Genomic DNA, 9,761 nt, shown 5'->3' with positions numbered 1-9,761 from the left:
TGTCTCCAAGTGTTGGCACAAAGGTGGGGAAAAAAAACCAAAAAACACAAGGATCCGTCAGCATCTTGCAAAACCGGGCCAAAGCAGGGGGCCGGCTGGCGGGAAGCGGCTATCGCGGGGCAGAAGGGGCGCGGCTCTGCAGGCAGCGGGTGCCGATCCCAGGCGCAGCGGGAGGCATCGGGGCAGCTCCCAGAGGAGCTCCGGCCCCACAGCCACCGGCACCGTGGCCGTACCGACAGCAGGGGGCGGCCGCCGCCACCGTAACCCTTCAGCCGCCTCGCCATCTCTCCAGCCTCGCATCCCTGCTTCCCCGTATCCTTCATCCTTACATCCCGAAATCCGCACACCCCCTTATCCTGCAGCACGCATCTCCCATCTCTGCTTTGCACCCCACATCCTGCATCCTGGCGTCCTGAGATAACTCTCACTCCGGCATCCTGTGTCCAGCCCCACACTGCTCAGCAGCCCTGCAGGCCAGCACTCAGCACCTCGCAGTCCAAGCTTCTCCACATCTTGGCCCAAGGCATGGAGTGCTGCTAGCAGTGCTGCTGCTTGGAGATCTGGGTTTATTATTATTAACCACTTTATTGTGGTTATTGCCCTCAGGAGCAATGATAACTGCAATCACAGAGGTGGCTGTCCCTGTAGTCAGGCTTGTTGCCTCAGGCCCTCTTACCAGCTCTGCTGGCAGAACTGGGAGCTCACTGAGATCTGGAAAACTCTTTCCAATGTGAGTTTGGTGTAGTCTGAGGAGACAGCTTTACAAAAGTGCACAATGCAGCAGAAGTTACTGGTGTATTGCTGGTCCCACCGTGATGCAGGACACAGCAGGGTTAAAAACAGTAATAGCAGCAGTGGCAGCCTCTGCATCGCCTTGGTCCCAGTGCTACAATCCAGGATTTCACTGGGAGCTTTGTCCCCGTTAAGAACATTCCCTCCCTGCGCGTGGTAATAGATACTTTTCTGCAAGATTTTAGCAGTAGAAATGAATACTGGAAACCTTGTGTTTTTGTTACACCAGGACATTCTTCCTGCGGACTATGAATTGACTTGATTGCATTTCTGCAACTGGAAAACTCAATAAATGTACATAGAAAAAAAAAAATAAAAAATGACTGTCCCTCCAGTTCTCAGCCTGCTCCTATCCATCTCCTTGTCCTGCTGGGCCCCACGCTGGCAGCTCCTCACAGGAGGCCCATGGCATGCTTGGTCTGAACAACCCACAGCAGAGCCCTGCTGTGCACTGAAGCCATGGCACCAGGTGCTGAGGCACTGGGAATGTTTTCTTGGTGTTTCCATGGCCTGCCTTAGCTGGAGCTTCACCCTGTTTTTTGCTTGGGCACAATTATCTGCTTGCTGTTTTCTGCAAATAGAAGGTACTTGAAATGGAAGAAATACCTCTAAGGTCACAAAAAGGAACTGAAAACTCAAACTGTGGAAAATGTTTGCAGGCAAACAACAAAAAAAGCAGTGGGAGTCAACTGAAACATTGCATTTCAATACTTTCACGCTGTTTTTTTTGTTCACTTGAAAGTAAAATTATTTAAATAGCAGGCATCATTTGAATAAAGAAAACACCATTATAAATGCCAGTAACATGAAAACACATTAGACATTCCTAATTTTTTCTTCATTACTTTTATTTGAGAAATATATTGGGCATGTTTTCCTTTGTGGTTCTCACCAGAAAGTCAACAGTTTGAAGGAATCAGCATTCCTCAATTAGAAAATATTTTACTGAAGACTCTTCTCCAGAAAAAGCTGGCAGCACTTAGCATTGTAAGTCTGGCAGGAAGCTTTTAGTTCCATATCGTGTTTTACTTTCACTGGGGTGACAGGGGTGCTTCCAAAATTAAGTTCAAAGATGCAGCAGTGGTGGTACTAAATACAAATTTCCCAATGCCTGTGCCTATCAGTGCAGGGGAGTTCAAACAGATACTTACAAAAAGGAGTTTAACTTATTCTTGTACCAAAGAGAACAATCAAAGCCCAGTGATACCTGAAGAGAAACTGGAGCCAGTGCGGTGCAGGCTTTCTCCCGTCTTACTTCTGTCTGCGCTGTCAGGAAGAAAGGTGCACACTGCGGAAATGGCCCAGTCCTCACGCCTCCTCAGTGAGTCAGAGTCAGCTTCTTGGGCCTTACAGACCTTAAGATGGGAGAGGAGGATTGTCTCGTGGCTGACCATAGGGACTGTGAGTCAGAAGATTTTGTTTACCTAAAACAAAAAAATTGCTCCTTTCATTTACTAGCAGATACATCTAAACAGCCTAAACGAGTTGCCACTAGAACATTTCAGTTGTAGCCATTTTAAAACTGAAGGGAGAAGAAAAAACAAGAAGTCCAATTGGCATTTGATCATTTCTGCAGCAACATCACATTCATCCATAACCAGGTGATATGAAAGGGACAAGCACCAAAGTAAATACCAGCGAAATCTTGATTTGGGTTTCAGGCCAACCAAACTCCTGCTGTTTCACTGGGAATGTTGATTAAAGACCTCCAGCTGTGACCCACAACAACCCAGCCAGGTTACTCCTGCCTCTTTGGGAAGCTTGAGTGAAATTGGAAAGTGGGATGCAGCCCCATCAAGTTTATCAGCTCTGAGCAGCCTGTTTATAGGCAGATAACCTGCAAGTACCTCCCTGTTTCACCTCAGATTCTTATGGGGGAATCAATAGGTCACCCATGTGCTGGTGGGAGATATTAAAGTCATTTGGCAACAAATGAAAAAGCAACTTGCTTTGGAACAATCCTTTAGAAATCAGTCATTCATTACATGCAGTTAATGATCAGTTTGTGGGTTAACAGCCAAACGTGAAGTTAAGGATGATTAAAGCTTAAAGCAAATTAACTGCTCGGTGACTGCGGCCAAAACAATGTTCTATTAATTTGTGGTGGTTACTTTTCTGGGTAGGCTCTCATGGAGGCTGACGAGTGATATTTTAATTTCTCAAGGCAATAGCACCATAGCAACAAATCTGCAAGAAGCCTGTCGGTTTGGTGCATGGAATCTATTCTGCTTAACGGGGCTTTGATCCCAAAGTGTATTTAGCACAGCCATTTTCCTATGGATGTGGTGAGAGAAGTGAAAGAGGTGCCTTGCTGAAGTAAGTCGACTTCTTATTGTCATCTGGTTTTTGAAGAACACGCTATAGGGAAGCACAGACCTTTTAAAGGGGAGCTCCAGTCAGCGGAGATGGGCCTTGAGTGTGAGGATGTTTACCCTTGGGTTAACAGTGAAGTAACCACGCATAGGTTTGCAGAATTCAGTCCCTATTTTGTATATATTAAGAAAGAAGAAGAAGAAAATAAAACACCCCACATTTTTACTTATTCACCTTTGAATTCCAGTTTCCCCAGCTGGGTTCCCAAGAGGGCATCACATCCTGTGCTTCAGGGACACACTGGTGATCTGCATGATGAGAAGAGGAGGCCAGGGAAGTGCACAGAGAAAGGAATGTTGAGCAGGTACACCTACTTCCATGCAAACAAATACTATGGTTAGAGAGAAGGAGTACTGGGCTTACCTAGCTTTCTGTCTGTCACCAGTGGAAATCACCACAGTGCCATTGACCTTGGCAGTCCTTCAATTGTTTTCCAAAAGTGTGGCTGGAAGAGAAACTATCAAGAAACACCAGCACATCTCTGCTCCCTAGAAATGCATGCAGCTTTACCCAGCCGTTCCTGACAACCCCATACGTCTCACTCCAGTGGAGATGCCATGGCCCCAAGAGGCAATTGCAATATGCAGCTGTCCTTACCATTAGGAAGTTTTTTCTGACAGCTGTATTGAGCTTCTCTTGCTGCACTTTAATCTCATTATTTCTTCCTTATTTACCTCCACGTGCTGTGGAGAATGGATTATCCCCCTTCTCTTTGGCATGGCAAAGCCAAATTGCGTGCAGCCCCCTCACTGCTCACAGCCCAGTGAGGGGCGGCCACCGTCCATCTCCTTGCTGCCTGATGGTCACCAATGTCCTGTTTGCCCCAAGCAGCCCACAGCGGCACTCCCCACACTTGTCCTTTTCTGCTGTGTATTTTTTATTCAGTACTGTCTTGCCATCTTTAACCCCTTGCTGGAGTTGTCTCTGGCTTTGAATCCTTCTCAAACTCTCATCCTTACCCCTTTGATGCATCTCATAGGATCAGCCCAAGCACCTTCCCCTTTCCTTCACACACATGTTGCTGTTTTGCTTTGCTCCAGGCTCCTGAAAGTACAGACTACACAAAGGCAGCTCCCAAAATATGGGTCTGCATCATCCGCATATGAGTATGTGGCCAGATCCACATTAATCGAGAAGAAAGATAACTGAGAGCACAGAAGGAAAAAGAGCTCTGTGTACAGTCAGTGCATAGAGCCAAACAGATATTTAATCCTGCATGGTATTTTTTTTTTCTTAATGGTTGCTCTGGACATTTTTGTTTTATCAGATGGGGAATGACACTTAAGACCTAGCTTATTTGTGCCTCTTGTCAATGGCTCTTTGTTCTCTTTTCTTTTTCGTTTCCTTATTTTTTCTCCCCAAACCTATAACCATCTCTTTGTTCCCCCTGGCAGACTAGCCTCTGGGATCTGCTGCTCTTACACCATTACTCACAACAGCAAGACCCATTGGGTCTGCATGCAGCCCAAGCCCCGCTCTGCAAATGCAACCCAAAAACAGCAGGCAGATACTAACGGTAGATTGGGCAAAATTTTGGGATGCTCAGGACAGTTCCCTGTGGTTTGGGTGCAATTCCAGATCTGCAGCAGCATAGGCTCGTTCCTCTGGGCTTTCAGGGGGGGAGAAAGCCTCCCCTGAACTGTCCAGGCTGATGAGCAGTGTTTTTGCTGCTGGGTCACCTGCCTCTTATTATCAAAAGAGTTTAAAAGCAAAAAAAAAAAAAAAAAAAAAAAAAAAAAAACTTGGCAAAATGAAAACTACTGACAAAGAAAAAATCCATCCAAGATGGGCCCCATCCACTCTTCTGATAATTAGATTTAATGAAAATAATAAAACTAGAAAGCAAAGCAGAAGTCAGTAAGATGGGCTGCTGGAGGAGCAGGAACTCTGAGAAATGGGGAGGTGGCTGTGGGGAGCATCATCTTGCGGAAAGCCTCAATCACCACATCCTGCCTCTCCCAGAGTCCTGTTTCACACACCATCAGAGCAAGTGGGTAATTACCACAGCTGTACCTTGTGCTGCTTGAGAGACTTTGCTTCCCAGGTTGTCTTTGGGATGCAGTGGAGATAGCAGGCAGCGTTCCTGCAGGAATGGCACTGTTAAATCCATACAAGCAAGCAGACGTCTGGGAGAACTTGTGGGTGATTCTGTCTGCTCACTGTCAATGAAAAGCAGTAACATTTTATAAAGCACTGCTTTATAAAAAGCACTTTTTTACTGCTGAAAAATCTTTTGGACTTTCTCCTCCTCCTCTCTAGGAAACACTTTGCTGCTATTCCTATTGACGTCAGCTGAAGATAAGAAACGTTTGTCCACAGTGCCTTGCTCAGAGTTCCATGTGCAGCTTATGTGCTGATTTGCCCTGTGTCACTGCTGAGGTTTCAATTTGCTTTCAAATGAAAGCTTTGGTGTCCTTGCTTGTCTTATCATACTGACACAGCTGGCAACCTATCCATCTCTTGCTCCCAGTGCCTTTACTGCAATTGGAAATCTTGAGTACGTTGTAGTGGTCTGCATTTACAGCTAACAGTGCCTGGTGTTCAAAGCCCCTAGGTCACTTCTGGGTGAGGACTCCTCTTCTCTGCTCTTGGAGCTGGGGAGCTGCAGCCTTTTGTTTGTTCTTCTTGCTCTGGCATTCTTTTTCAAAGGCATGGAGAACCTTAAAGCTGAGGAAGATGTAGCATTTAAGGTAAAGAGAGGAAGCTTGAAAGGAAAACACAGCTCACGTTGCAGCTGGCTTCCATATCTGATTGCACATACCTGTGGCAGCTGAGAGGCTGAAAGCAGCTGGATTTGGGCTGGGCACTGGGAGGCACCTGGGTGCTCCACCTATGAGCTCCACCTATGAGCAGCGGAGCAGGGCAGGCTTTGACTGTGGGGGTTATTGAGCTGTTTGCTTTGCACCTGGTGAATCCTGGTGTTTACTTTCCTGCCTTTGCTTTGCCACGCAGCATGGAGAACTGTGGCTCTTTCCATTGTGAGGCTGTGGAAGCCATCCCGTGGTGCACCTCTGGGTTGTAAGTAGGGCGGCTTATAGGAAAGTTTGCCCTATTCACTTCCAGTAAAACTGACGCTTGTGCTGTATTGTTCCAAGTATTTAATCCTCACTAACAAGATCCTAGCAACTGCTTTCAGAGAAGATCTTTAAAACTGGAAAAAGTCTTTTCAGCACTGCCCATGGGAATTGTCCAAGTTTGACACCAAGAGAAAGTGTCTGGCTCCAGAAGAGATAACACATGGAGCAACCATCGCTTCTTAGACTTTGCAAGCAACCAGCTTGTGAGTGCAGAAGGAACCAGTTAGGGCAGGAGGGTCTCTATGCCCCTTACCTCCCAGCCCTGCTGGCAGAGGCCTCCCAGGAGGAAGGTGCTGCCCCTCTTCTGAGATGTTGGTCCACACAGGATGTGCATGGCCCATCTTGGGATGCCCCAGCGTGCAGCACACTGCCAAAGCTTCCTCTTTTATACTTTTCTCTCCCCTCAGATGTTCAGTCTAGGGCTTGGAGTTAACTGCCTCATTCAAGATTGCCTCTGCAACTCCGAGGCTGAAACATCATGTTAAAAGCCCGTGTAAGCAGAAGCACAGTGACACTGCTCCATCCTTGCAGCACAGCTCCATCCCTGTGCCCCAGGCTGTGGGACAGCCCTGGGCCATGAGAAGCTCTAGGATGGGCAAATTGGAGACTGTCACACAGCACTCAGGACACTCAGTGTCTGCCAGTGGCTGTGGTCTGAGGGGGGTGAAAAGGATGTTAAAAGTGAGATAAAGGGATCACCTCCCACAGCGACTCCCCTGCAGAGGCACTGCAGATAGGAGGCTAGGGTTAATTTGTTTTCTGAATTAATTAGGAATTTGAGTGGCTTGAAGCAATTCTGCTTTGTTTAGTTTTGTTTTATTTTGCTTTCAGGTTGATTTCAGCAATCCATTTTGATTTTGAGCTCATATTAGTGCCTTCTCAATCAGAACTTAGCTGGAGGGGTGGGGGGATATTACTGTGTTAATAATGTGTGCTGGTTCCTGAACCTTTTCCCCACGTAGTGAAAACTTGCCTGAGGTTGATATTTTGAGTGACGACCATGTTCTCTAAAAAATCCCTGGCACATATATGGTATATATATATATATATACACATCAAATGAAGTTTATAATAAAAAGAACAGAATCTTGTGCTTCCCCAGCCCTTTTCTCTCCTGGCAGTCAAGAAGCAGCCTCAAAAGCACTCTTCTGGAGTCAGGGTAGGTCAGAGTTGTCCTTCACACAATCTCCCTTTGCTTCCCTGGCTTATTGCCCTCTTTTGCTCCCTCACACTTCCCCTTTCCCTCCTTTTCACCTCTCCAGCCAGTGACCAGCTCAGCATCATTGCCACGATCTCACTGTTTGGAAGAACATGGGGAGCATCAGAGATGGCCACTTTCCAGTTGTGGGTTCGCTGCTTTCACGACAAGTGGGACCCCGGTGACAGCCCCCTGGGGCAGTCTGTACCCTGCCCTGCACCAGCAGCACTGCATCACGTCATGCCCAGTGCCTTGCTCCGTGTCAGGCTTGTCAAGTTTCTGCAGGAAAAAAAAGAGAAAGCATTCATTCTACAAGGCCAGCACCCCATTCAGATTCTTTGTATCACAGGGAAAATGATAAGCCAGGATATAACAATGACCTACTTCACATTTTGATAAAATAATTTCCTCATTCTGTCATTTTCCTCAAAGAATGGTATTTGACTAACACGAGCACGTAAGATAGAGAGAGAGCTGATAATGGACAAACAGCAGCACCCTAGTGACCTGCATGGAACTAAGATTTGTTATCCCACAGCTCAGCTCTGAAAACAGCTGTATTCCAACCTGCAAGATGGGTGCATGCAGTAGGGCTGGGCTGACAGCTTGGGGACAGCAGATGTTGCTTAGAGCATCTTTCACGCAGGGTGGCACCGCTGTTGGTGCTGCCCCGGCTTGCTGCTATGGTGCGGGTGGGCACAACAATGGCTTAGATCATCCTCTCATACAAAGGGCTACTGTAGCTGGCAGGGCACATTACAGTACAGCACAGCCATGCAGCTCCCAGGCTGCTCCTGCCCTCCCAGTACAGAACAATGTGGACAGTTGTAGTTATCTCACCAAACCCCACTCGGCTCAATGCATTTGGCCACCGAAGGTGTTCAAAAATGCACACATGGCATTTTTCACTTGCAGTGTTCGCAATGAAGAGCTTTCCAGCATCATCTTTCAACGCCGTTCAAACTGATGTTTAGCTGGTACGGAGCATTCACCCCTCACCTCCCACCTACAGGAGCTTGTGCAACTGTGCTCTTAATGAGTTCTCATCACTGCACTGATATAGGACATGGATTTACTATTTGTCATCACAGATAGGATATAGCATTGCTCAGACATCCTCGTGCCCACAACCAGGTTAGATTGCATCCTTGTGCCAGCGGTTGTGGCTTGCTGCTCACCCTCAGGTTGTGCATCATCCAACATGGGCACAGACACTGCATGGCCTTGACACGTGGGCACAGGCTGCCCAGGGAAGTTCTGGAGTCTCCGTCCCTGGAGGTGTTACAGAAACATGTGGGCACTGAGCGACATGGTCAGTGGCCGTGGTGGGGATGGGCAGTTGGACCAGGTGGTCTTAGTGATTTTTCCAGATTCTGCTACAATTCATTTGATGACACACTACCTGAAGTGACCCAAGCTGCAGAGCTTACCACGCCTTCCAGCATCACGTACCACTTCACAGCACCAACAACGTGCATCGTTTGTGGGATGCTGAGACAAAATACAGCTAGGACGTAATTAGAGTTCTCCTTTTCTCAAAACTGTTTTGAATGGAAGTGAGTGAGTTGGGAGCCCAGGCTGCAGTCGTGGCTCTGCCCTGCACAGTGCAGCACACAGCAGGTGCACCAGGCACACGACAGCCCTCTGCTGCATACAGCTATGGAGGGAGAAGTAACAGCAGATACCATCCCTTACCATGCATACAGGGTGCTTTCCTTTCCAGCAAGGCTGAGCCGCACTGGCTCTATCCGACACGACTGCCTCCGTGCCGCGAAGATACTGCTAAAGCAGTACAGCCCTGGGAGGTACTCAGGCTATAATTAAACTAAATTAAAACAGAACGCTTTTGATCTAACCCGGGCACCCCCATAAGGACTAGCAGCAGCAGTATAACGCAAGGTACGCACTGAGCCATGCCTGCTATTGCAGCACACGGGCTCGGTCTGCGCCCTCAAGGCGGCGCCACCAGCGGAGCGCGGGCGGCCCCGACGGTGCAGGCGGTGCGCCCCATCCGCTCCAGCCAATGGCGGCGCCCGACGGGGAGGGCGGCCCAATCGGGAGCACGGTTGCCGGGCGGCGCCACGCCCCTGCCCAGCGGCCGCAGCCGTCGGGCGGGCGGAGCGGGTGCTATGGCGCCGCCTGCCGGGCCGGGTCGGGCCGCGCCGGGCGGCTCCTCCCCACTCCGCGCTATGTCACGCGGCGGCGCGGGGCTGGCGTTTAGGACTCCGTAGCGCGGGGCGAGGCGAGCGCGGCGTAGCACAGCGCAGCTCAGCAAAGCGCAGCACACCCAGCCGGGCTCTCGTTGCCCGCACCGTTCCGGA

At 48.7% G+C, this 9,761-nt stretch overlaps 1 long non-coding RNA gene across 1 annotated transcript; it reads right to left on the bottom strand.

The window, feature by feature from the left end:
- Nucleotides 1-1,755: 1,755 nt before the first annotated feature.
- LOC122164780 lies at nucleotides 1,756-7,712 on the bottom strand. Its single transcript, XR_006170317.1, has 6 exons — nucleotides 7,497-7,712; nucleotides 5,179-5,324; nucleotides 3,529-3,610; nucleotides 3,340-3,413; nucleotides 2,000-2,216; nucleotides 1,756-1,909 (listed from the first exon to the last, which is right to left on the bottom strand). It is a non-coding gene; the product is annotated as an uncharacterized LOC122164780 (long non-coding RNA).
- Between the last annotated feature and the right edge of the window lie 2,049 nt (nucleotides 7,713-9,761).

This window comes from Centrocercus urophasianus, unplaced genomic scaffold (assembly GCF_019232065.1).
Source record: "Centrocercus urophasianus isolate 14NV4802_14NV808 unplaced genomic scaffold, USGS_Curo_1.0 seq_10, whole genome shotgun sequence".
Lineage (NCBI taxonomy): Eukaryota > Metazoa > Chordata > Aves > Galliformes > Phasianidae > Centrocercus > Centrocercus urophasianus.
This window is presented reverse-complemented; position numbering and strand designations above follow the sequence as displayed.